Source organism: Condylura cristata, unplaced genomic scaffold (genome assembly GCF_000260355.1).
Source record: "Condylura cristata isolate star-nosed mole 26May11 unplaced genomic scaffold, ConCri1.0 scaffold00015, whole genome shotgun sequence".
Classification (NCBI taxonomy): Eukaryota; Metazoa; Chordata; class Mammalia; order Eulipotyphla; family Talpidae; genus Condylura; species Condylura cristata.
Window position 1 is genome coordinate 4,947,390 of NW_004567116.1, and position 10,746 is coordinate 4,958,135.

Consider the following 10,746-nt stretch of genomic DNA (forward strand, 5'->3'; position numbering starts at 1 on the left):
AGGGTGGTGGCACAGGGGTGATTTGGTGATGGGAAACCCGTGGGGATTACAATCGAGATGGAAAAAAAAATGTGCAAAATGATGTAAAAATAAACTTCATAATAATAATAAAAAAAATACTGAAGTTGGTGAAAGATGATATTCATAGGCATCAGTTCCATATCTGAAGGTGGTGCCATCTTCAGCCAGTCACAGTGCAAGTCAGCAGACTTGCCCAATCACCCTGAATTTACAGGTAACCCCCCTACACTTAACAAGGAAGAATAAAATGTATGTGATACAACCGGGAAAAAACAATTCCTTTAAAAGGGAAAAAGAACAGCCAGATATATAATAGTACTGAGGGAAAAGATTATGTAACTGAAGAGTCACTGAGGTTCAGTGAGAACCCAGGAAACCATTACAAGATAAATTTCAGCAGCTATCATGTTTTATTAATAAATGTCTATTATACTTAAGAAACACATCTCTACATATCAATATCTCAGCAAATCAGTTGATATGTAAAAGAAAATACATCCATATCCTGTGGGATATGGGTCCTAAGTAAGGAGGTATTTCATTCTGGAACAAAACACATTTCATATTATGATAGAAGTTTTGGGGGACCCTTTAGAGGACTGTCCAGCTGTGGACATTGAAAAGTCACAAGTGCAGAGAACTCAGGTCTTCCTCTTTAGTGCCTGAGCTTCATTCTCTCATTGCAGAAGGGAATTCTCACAGAGGATGCGAGGATGTTGGTGTTATATGTACTGGAAATGTAATAATCCTGACCAATCAAGGAGTATAACTGAAGTGAAATAACTGGGCTATTTAAAACAAAAGCAATGATTTGTTTACTTAAAGGACATAGATAAACAAAAACATTGATAAAAAAAAAAACTAACTTTGCTAAGAGACAAAGCCCAAAATCTTAACAGGTAACTGATAATATACCCTGCGAGAGGCAGAAACACAGGAGTTGAATGGAGCCAATCCAGGATACTCTGGAACCTGTGCCCCTGAAGTTTCTTCTCCAGATTTTGGCAATGTTTCCTAGAGGCTTTGCAAGGAGGAGGAGATCTCACTGTTCTAGCTAGGTGACACCCCCAAGGAAGCTCTGGACCCAGAAGCTGCCAGCTCTTGGTGGGACTCTCCTTGGTGGAAAGACTCACCATAGTGGTTCATAGCTCCCCCTTTGACTGCCCATTGAATTGAACGTTTATATGCGAACCTCTCCCAGTAGATCATGTTATAAATATGTGACTGGCTTGAGAGGTAAGTGAAATCTCCCCACCAGAATGGAAGTTAACACCTTGATAGTCAAGCTACATATGACAGTTGATCTCTAGCAAATCTTAATTTCTCATCTCACAGATTAATCAACAGACTGACAGTTTGAGTGTGAAAATTCGGGAGAAATGCTGTGGTTTTTAATCCCTTGGATTATTCTCATTTCTGACTCAATCAATTAAGAAGAGGTGGTATAAATCACACAAAAATTTAATAGGTCCCTTAACAGGTATTGAGTCTGGGCAGGTGGAAGCTTGTAGGTACAGAAAATGGATAAGATAAAGGAAGTTTACCAGCAAAGAATCTTCTTAGACATTCTGTTTCTTGACTTTTAGTTATTTTTAACTTGATTCTATCCATCAACTGTCACTGCTGAGTCTTGGATAAAGGAAGTGAGCAGCAGAGAGCTCTAGCTTGTGTGGCATAACCCACAAGCACCTGTTTCCAAACCTCTTGGCTTTCAGTAGCAATCATTCAAAATGTTCCATCACCATTCCAGTAGCTGAGCCCTCATGGAAGACCACAGACTCTAGATATTCACAAAGGTAACCTTTGACAAAGTACAGATTGTGAGACCTGGAATAAGAAACCCGACTTCTGGCCCCACCATACTGTCGGCGACCAGTGAAGACACATTTAGTCATTCAGAATGTAGACTTTGTAGATCTATTCCCATGACTAACCCGTACACTGCTGATCAAATTGGACCAATTGCTTGACATCAGCTTGTCCAGTGGTCTAGTGTTAGCCAGAATATGTGAAAGCTCAAGGTATTGTCAAAGGACCTTAACCTCAAGGGCCTCGGACACTTACTTTTGAATAGAACATGGTATTGGGAGGTAACCTCTCATAGCCAAATTCACTGGTTCATAGTGATGGAACTTTCAATGAATAAACCCCCAGGGCTATCTTAAAGAGAGAAAGAACATGTCATTTGTCATTTCAACCATGTCTGAGAACTACAAACAAACAAAAAAAATTAGGAATAGAAAAATAAATCAACCATCACTTTAATTAACATGTAAAATATGAATAGAATGGATGAAGTAGAATAGCAGAACTCTGTGACAAAGTCAGTTTTCAGAAAAGGCCCCATCACTGGCTCCTGACCTGGCGTTGGCATGGCGCTCGTGTCTTCACAGAGTTTCAAGTCACCACAGCTGTTTAGGGGTTACGGTCTAATTTAGGCAGCCTGGACTGTGGGTCAATCTGTGTGAGTAACTCAGGCTGTGAGCTTTGCCTACGGCTTTGACACCTTCAAAGCAGGAGACAGCATCAAGTGGACAATATCAAGTAGAAGATAAAATCAAACAGGAATGGGGCCTTCCTGGTGGTCAAGGGGTTAAGTTTCAGCATTATCACCTCGACATTCTGAGTTCGATCCCCAGCCAGGGAGCTGACCCACATGGCACAGCAGACCTCTCCTATCTCCCTGCTGCTCCCCTAGTCAGGATCTGCCTGTTCTGCTCCCCACTCTGCCTCTGGTGAATCCTCTCACTGCCCCTGCACCTCTAGCCTATACCCCAGTTCTGTATGCATAAATAAATCTTTTAAAAAATAAAAAATATTCAGTCTCGTCCTACTAAAATGCAAACTGCGTGAGAACATATCTGTGGATTAAGTGAAGATGCACCACGATCCAGCCCACCTTGAGGAAATACTAGTCAAGGACGTGAACAGTCACCATGCAGGGCAAGGCTGGGAATTTTATCCTTGGAAAACCTGATGATCTCGAAGCTTAAATGATACCTTCAGTCCTTCAGTAATTACAGACAGCATGTAATAAGACACACTTTATTCATAAATCAGTCCCCAAAAGTTAAAAGCAGGACCAGCCCATTTTTGAAAAGGGAAATAAAACAAGCAGGCAATATGCTGTATTATTTAAAACTGCAAATTCGCTTTTCCAAATGGAAGTGAATTAGAGAATCATTAAGTTCTCTGCCAGCTTCTCAGATTTCTACAAAATAACATTTTAAATCTGTCCGAAGCAGTCATTTTAGAGATTGTCTCTGAACAGCATGTGAATAGTCGAACTGAACTTCTGTTATTAAAGGCCCATTTGCCACACAAGTATCGTTTGGATTCTTCCTGAAAAGACAGAAAGAAATCAGCCCCAATATAAATTTCCAAGAACCCATTGTTCAAAAGTAAATCAATTTATGTGCATGGGGATGAGTGTGGAGGTGAGGGAGAAGAACTTGAAATGTTTATCCCTGAGGTCATATCCTCAGAGGTATGGTGATTGGAGCAGAATGTGTATAAAAGGAGACTTTGGCCTCGTCCAGCGATGAAGCACATCCCAAATGTGCTAAGACCTTGACTGTACTCTCCATCAAATAGCTCTATCCCTTCATTAATAAGCCAAAGATTAACATACATGTAGGTTTTTGTATATGTAACATCCCTTCATTCTTGACTCAGGAATGAAGAACTGCACTGACTTACACACGGTTCCCTTTCTGAAAGAAACTGCAACTGAGCTGTACAGCCCAGCTGAGTTCACTTCCCCAGGGATTGTCAACACAGCTAACACTAGCCCTCTGCTGGCTGTTTTGTTTGACACTAACTGATTTTCAAGGCACAGAACTCTATTGATATTAAACTAGATAGGCTTTCACCCTTGTGTTGAACACAGAATTTTATAGGGTGCCCAAGAGGGCTTGCTCTCCATGATATCAAATACTCACCAGTTAGTGCCTGAGTAACAACTCCTCCATGATCCACAATGCCTGGAACACACGTTAGTGCCTGAGTAACAAAACCTCCATGATCGACAATGTCTGGAACACACACAGGAATGCATGAGTGTGTCATTCTGTGTCCAAAGCTCCTCAATCACAATGTATCGTAAGGCACATGCACAGCACGTCCTTGCCTATGCCATGGACTCCTCTCGGACCTGGCTGGACGAGCTCAGCTCTACACACCCTTACCGTGGCTGCATTGCAGAAGCAACATTCGTGTCCTCACTGGCGGTATGCATTTTCATGGTTCCTCTTGATTCCATTTCGCTGCTGTTTTCATGATCTCTCCTGCTAAAGCCATTTAAAAAAGCGTGCTGACTATAGTGAGAATAAAATAGAGAAACATCACATGAGACTTAAGATCTACTAGGACTAATGTTACAAGACTCAAATTAAGGCCAATGCTACTAGCAGATCTACTGATTTGGCCTAAAAGCCAAACTTCTTGTTTTATTTCCTGGGTCTACTATCTATCTGCAGGTGATCTTGGGCCAGCTTCCCTGTGCCTCAATTTCCCCACTTGTAAGTTGGCACAACACCATCTACCTCCCTGGGTTGATCTGTGCAACAAATGCATCAGACAAGCAAACTGCTTGGAACAGTATAGAATGTAGTGAATAAATGTTAGCTGTCATCTATTATTGTTAAAACATAGTGTGATGTGTGATTTTTCTCCCCCTCGTTATCCCTCAAAATCTCTGAGATTTTCTAGAAAAACCTAATGGAAAAAGTTCCCCAAAGAAAACCCTGCCAGGTACCCAATCAAAATTGTTTTCATATAAAGTTTCTTGATATAAAGTTGCTCAAATTTCCCATCAATCAGGCACAAAAAGAAATTGGCTCTTAGCCCGCGGGTGTGTGGTGAGCCCTCCCCCACACAGCTCTCCCCTCCCCAGCCTGGTCTCTGCTCTCTTGACTCTTAGTGTCCCTGAGACCTTATTTCTCTGCTTTAGGAATTGTGGATGTAGGTTCAAGCATAACATGCAAGTAACCAAGAATTGCTTGGTTAAGTCTGATCAGGTTTCCAAGTAGCCCTGATGTTTCTACCAATCATCATTCCAGCTTTCAGCACTCCTACTATTTTTATATAAAAATATACTTTAGATACATTTTTTCCAGGATAACCATCAGAAGGCTTAAAGAACATAATGCCAGATCCAGCCGACGGGTCTCCCCATCGGAGGAGGGTTTCATGCCTCCCTCCCCCGAGAATGCCTTTTTACTTCCAAGTGTGACTTCTTGTCTGGAAGGTAAAGTTGTGGGGACCCCAGTGAGCCCCACACCCACACTTACTTCCGGACAACACACAACAGTGGCATTTCAGCTCGGCTGTCGGAGTCTCTTGAGATATACTTGATTTTAGTTTTCATCACAAGACACTCTTGGAAAACCTTAAAAGGACAAAAGAAAAAACAGAAGTTTGTCTCAAGTGTCTCTGGAAACTTAAAGACATTTGTTGAGGAAGTTGTGGGCCTTCATTTTCTTTACAGTAGCCGACTCTTTGATGTGCCTCAGACAGCAGGTGTTCCTGGGCCACAAGCCACATCTAAGTGGACAGACGAGTTACGTCAGAGACCACCCACTCTTGTTTGTTGACAGAGAAAGGGTCTCATGGCTCCTATTTATGAAAATGTGCTGACACCTCTTTTTGAGAAACACCCGTGCAGCTGGAGTATGGAGTGTGGTTTGGTGGCAAAAGCATGAATTTCAAGACCCTCAGGATCCAGGTTGGAATCTTGTTGCTCGTTTTATTTGCCATGAGCCTCGATTAAACAATTCACTCTGCTTTCTTTAAAAAAGCAGTCAGGGGTGGGTCCTCCCTGGTGGCGCAGTGGGTTAAAGCACTGCACTAAGAAGTTAAAGTCACTTCAGCGTGAGTTAGATCCCCACCCCGGAGGTGACCCACGTGGCGCAGCTGACTGCTTCTGACCCGCCTGCTGCTCCCCTCAGGAGTGTGCTTCATCAGTCAGCCTGTTCTGCTTCCTACTCTTGTTTCTGGTGAAGCCTCTCACCACCCCGGCACCTCTGGCCTGCACCCCAGTTCTGTATGCAGAAATAAATCTTAAAAAAAAAAAAAAAAAGCAGTGGCAATAAGCAATAGTGGCAAAGTTCTCATCTATGCAGTTCTCATCATAGAGCAGGAGGGGCAGGGAGACACTCTGGGCAGGGCGCCCCCCTATGGACATTTCATGTGCTGCTCAGCAAATGGCTCAGTGCTTAACTTCATAGAAGAAACAGAATTAAAGGTATTTCTGTTTTTAAATAGATCTTTCTACTGCCTTTAGCTTCGTCGTGCTTCTTTGTAAATCATTTGAAAGGAGGAGCAGAGGTGAAATAGAATCCACCACCCCATCTTTGCCCTTCGGGCCCACCACCCAGTCTGTATCAAAACTGAGAGTGTGCCATCGACCAACCTAGCATCTGCTTCCTGGACCCCTCAGTAAGTGGTCTGTCACCCCACTCCTAGAATGCTGCCCACAGAAGGCCTTCTGCCCTCAGGCCTGTCAGGAACTGTCACAGCTGCAGAGAGCGGAAACCTCAAGGCCACTCCCTGGGGTGCCCACTTGAGTGACTCATGGGGGGAACAGGATCAGTAAAAGCTGGCTTTGGGCCTGCATCACATGGCAACTTCTCCCTTTCGTTGGTGAGGATCCCAAATACACTTATTTTTATTGAAAAGCAACTGCCACTTAACAGCGTGCAAGTGTAAGGCATAATGCACATTTGTGGCCATCACAGAGTGCGCTGTCACCACGTGGCCTGAGCTCGCACCTGCAGCACTGTGCCAGCATGTCACACTGTCGTGTTCACTACAGTCACAGCACTGTACAGAAGAGCCCCAGAACCAGTCACCTTCTACCTGCAAGTCTGTGTCCTTTGAGCAACAGCTCAGCAACTAATCCATCTCCTAGCCCTGGCAGTCAGCATTCCAACTCTGTTCCTAAGAGTTCACTTTTATTTGTAGATTCTCCACATAAATGATACAGTTTTTGTCTTTCTTTGGCTAATCCTCATACAAGATCCTCAAGGTCTATCCAAATTGTTGTAAATTGCAGAATTTCCTTTTTCTTGTTCATTGCTAAATGATATGCTGCTATAGACTATAAATTATTTACCCATTCATCTGCTAATGACTTAAATTATTTCTATTTTTAGCTATAGTGAATAATGCTTTTTTTTATTTTAATGAGAGTGTGGCTATCCTTTCAATATTCTGTTTACATTTCTTTTGGATATATGCCCAGAAGAATTGATGAATCATAAAAATTAAAAACTGCCGAAGACCAAACCAAAAAACTGTTGGAATTAATCAATGAATTCAATAAGATTGCAAGACATTGAACCAACATGCATTTCTGTATACTAGCAATGACATACCTAAAAAAGAAATAAAAGAAACAATTCCATCCATAATAGAATCAAAAACGAAATACTTAGGAATATACGTAACCAAATAAGTGAAAAATCTATACACTGAAAATTATAAGACTAGTGAAAAAATTGAAGAGGCAATCAAATTATATCTTTGTTTATGGATAGAATTAATATTGTGAAAATGTCCCTTTTACCCAAAGTCATCTATAGTTTCAATGCAATCCCTGTTAAAATCCCAATAGCACTTTCACTGAAATAGAAAAATACTACCCTAAAAATTGTAAATGGAACTGCAAAAAACCCTCAGAAATAGCCAGGCAAACCTCAGAATGAAGAACAAAGCCGAAGTCGCAGCCTTCTTGATTTCAAATTCTCCAACAAAGCTATATAATTAAAACAGTATGGTACTGGCATAAAACCATGCACTTCCTAATAAATACCCTGCATGTGCACAACTCCATCTCATATTTTGCTGTCCATAGATTCCAATCAGTGACATTTAGCTAGACCTAACAAAATTCTATAACTTAACATTTCATGTGGCTACTAAACAAAATAATAATGTTATAGCCCAGTTTTGTTGGCTGCTAAGTGTTTTGAAATTAAGCCAAAACCCCAATTATACTTTTGGCAGTGGTTTCCTAATTGTTCTTTCAGAGAACTCACTAAGGGCTATCACAACTTCTGGTGAATGGCACTTGTGGCTGGTAGATTATTAAACATATTTGAAAAGACTTTGGATGCTTAATTAGTGTCACCCTCTTCTGACTGCAGTTGTCAAACTTTGTGGGTTGTAAGGTGTAACTAACCTGGGAAATTACTTCATAAACGTGAGACACATGAAAAATGTTCTTCTCCCAACTTTGTCAATGACTTGAACTTCTTCATCACTAAATAAGTTTTGTGTCTGCAAGGTGAATGTTAAAGTTTACAGTGATTACCCAACACAGAAAAAATAATTTTTTTAGCATCTCCTTCCTCGATTTCCTGTGTCCCAAGTGCAAACATTAATGGAAGTGAGTCTGGTCACATTACAAATAAAAACATGGTGACTCCTGGTTTGTGGGCCTGCTGAAAAATCACCAGAAGACGCAAAGGCTTTAGATGAAATCACATTCTCCTTACCATGTTTTTGATGCCACAGTCATAAGGATGATAGAAAAACTCATAGTAAACACCCGGTAAATGGTAGGTTACAGGACAGTCATCTCCTAAAAATGCTTCTTCGGGCCTCATATACACATTATTGAATATTGTGGGTTTAATCTTGGCAAAGAACCACCATTTGGTGCAACGTACTTGTATGGCTAAGAATTAGAAGAGAGAAACATAGGTTAGTTTTGCAACAACACAGGCAGCTCAGATCATTTCTGCATAGCCAGCTAATACAGAGGATAGATCAGCCCTCTATGAAACAAGCATAAACATGTCTTAAAGATGAACGAATCTGCAAAAGACGATCTCCAGATCGTGCCCAGAACACCTGCATGGATATACATTGTTCAGAGCCTCTTTCATGATTCCATAAATGAAAATCAATACAAAGATCTATGAGCCAACTCTCTAAAGTCTTTTTTTTATAAAGCTGCCTCCCAAGGTCTTTGTGGGATAGCATTGATGCTAAGCACAGAGTACATTTGATGTCCTTTCCTCCTGGGAGGTGGTCTAAGTCAGTCCTGGACTCCACGTTTTCATCACAGCTTAATATAGAAAAGGAGGCACCAAAGGCTGGTGTAGCAACTAAAATGTGCCCAGAAAACTAAAACCTAGCAATCAGGCTTTGATGGAAATTGAGTGTCTATACTGCCTTCTCCTGCTCCTTCCAACATGACCTTGTGGGTAGTAATTTTGCTTATCTGAGAAAGGGAACCATTTTCTGACAAAGTCTTCCAGCTGGGCTATCCATGAAAATAGAACTAGAATAGTCTAGAAATGATGGGGCTGGGTAGGACACAAGTGAGAGGAGTTAAGATGACGATCTCGTCATCATTAAAGACACTTCCTCTCAGCTGCACTCAGGATGCTAAGCACAGCTGAGGCTTCAGCACATCCTGAAAACCCATTAGGCAAATGCAAACTATAGCAGCCTGTGACTTCTTCACAGGAGAGGTGCAGAGATTGCACATAAACATGTGAAAAGCTGTTAAACCTCTTAAGCCATTACAGAAATGCAAATCACACTTCAGTGGTGAAGAAGACTATAAATGGCACACTGAGGGTACCGAGCACGAGCGGTCCTGTCAGGCTTGCACCCCCGGTGACCTCGTCAGTCAGCCAAGGCGTGCAAAAACACTCATGCGCAAACATGTCAGCGACAGCAGAAACAGGTGGCGATGGAAGCCTTCCGTCGAGCATCATCTCATCGTTCACATAGGCCAAACTACACAGGTAACTAACTGCAACTTCCTTAAATTTCCACATCAAAGCACCAGCAACAGTGTATACTTAGGATGATCCATGATCCCAGTTTGCGCAGCACAGGAGAGTGTGGAAACACAGAAAGCAGCAGAAAAGCCAGAGCACAGGTCACCCCAGGGGAGAGGGCTCAATGCCCCAACATATAAAGGGCTGCAGGGCCCTTGACAAGGCTTCCTTCCTGTAGGTCCCGCCGCAGACCGAGGGGCTCATGTTCCCGGCCACCCACATACTGTGTTCAACTACTTCCAGGACCTGAGCCCCAGGAACGTGACAAGGGGTTTGGGGGGAGAAACGCTCAAGCTGTCTCAGTCCTCAGAGCCCAGAGGAGAAGCCGGACAAGCATGTGGGGATGGCAGAGAAGCCCCCAAGGGCCTGCACCTCCCTTCTTTCCAGACTCCCACCAGACCAAAACTTGAGTAATGTAAATGCCACAGGGCAGCAACTTCCTCAGCCTGCAGGTCACACCCGTAGTCAAGTCCTGTTATACCTGACCAGTCCCCAGTACAAGTCCATAGCATCGAACAAAGGAGAAAGAGCTGCTTTAACCCTACAGACGTCATCATTATATCAGAGTAGATGCCAAACGCAGCTCAGGAGACAGGAAGTTGGGCGAGAGCAGGCCCCTCCGCTGAAATAGCCGAAGCCACGCTCAGCTGTGAGGGATTCGCTACGGATGCACCGTCGCACAGGGCATTCGCTCCCTGTCCACAAACAGCGGTTTGCAATCAGATATCAAAGGAGAGCAAAGGGAAAGCATATGTGCTCTAAGCCGCCAAACAAGGAGCTACGTAACTGCCCCTGACTCCCGCATCAGTACGGACCGCTTAAGTAGAGGCGGCGGGCCTTTGGGGTACAGTCAGAAAATGGGGGGTAACACCTACTGACTTGCTTTCCAATCATCAAATCTGGAGTTAACCGTCTCCAAGTCTGCACA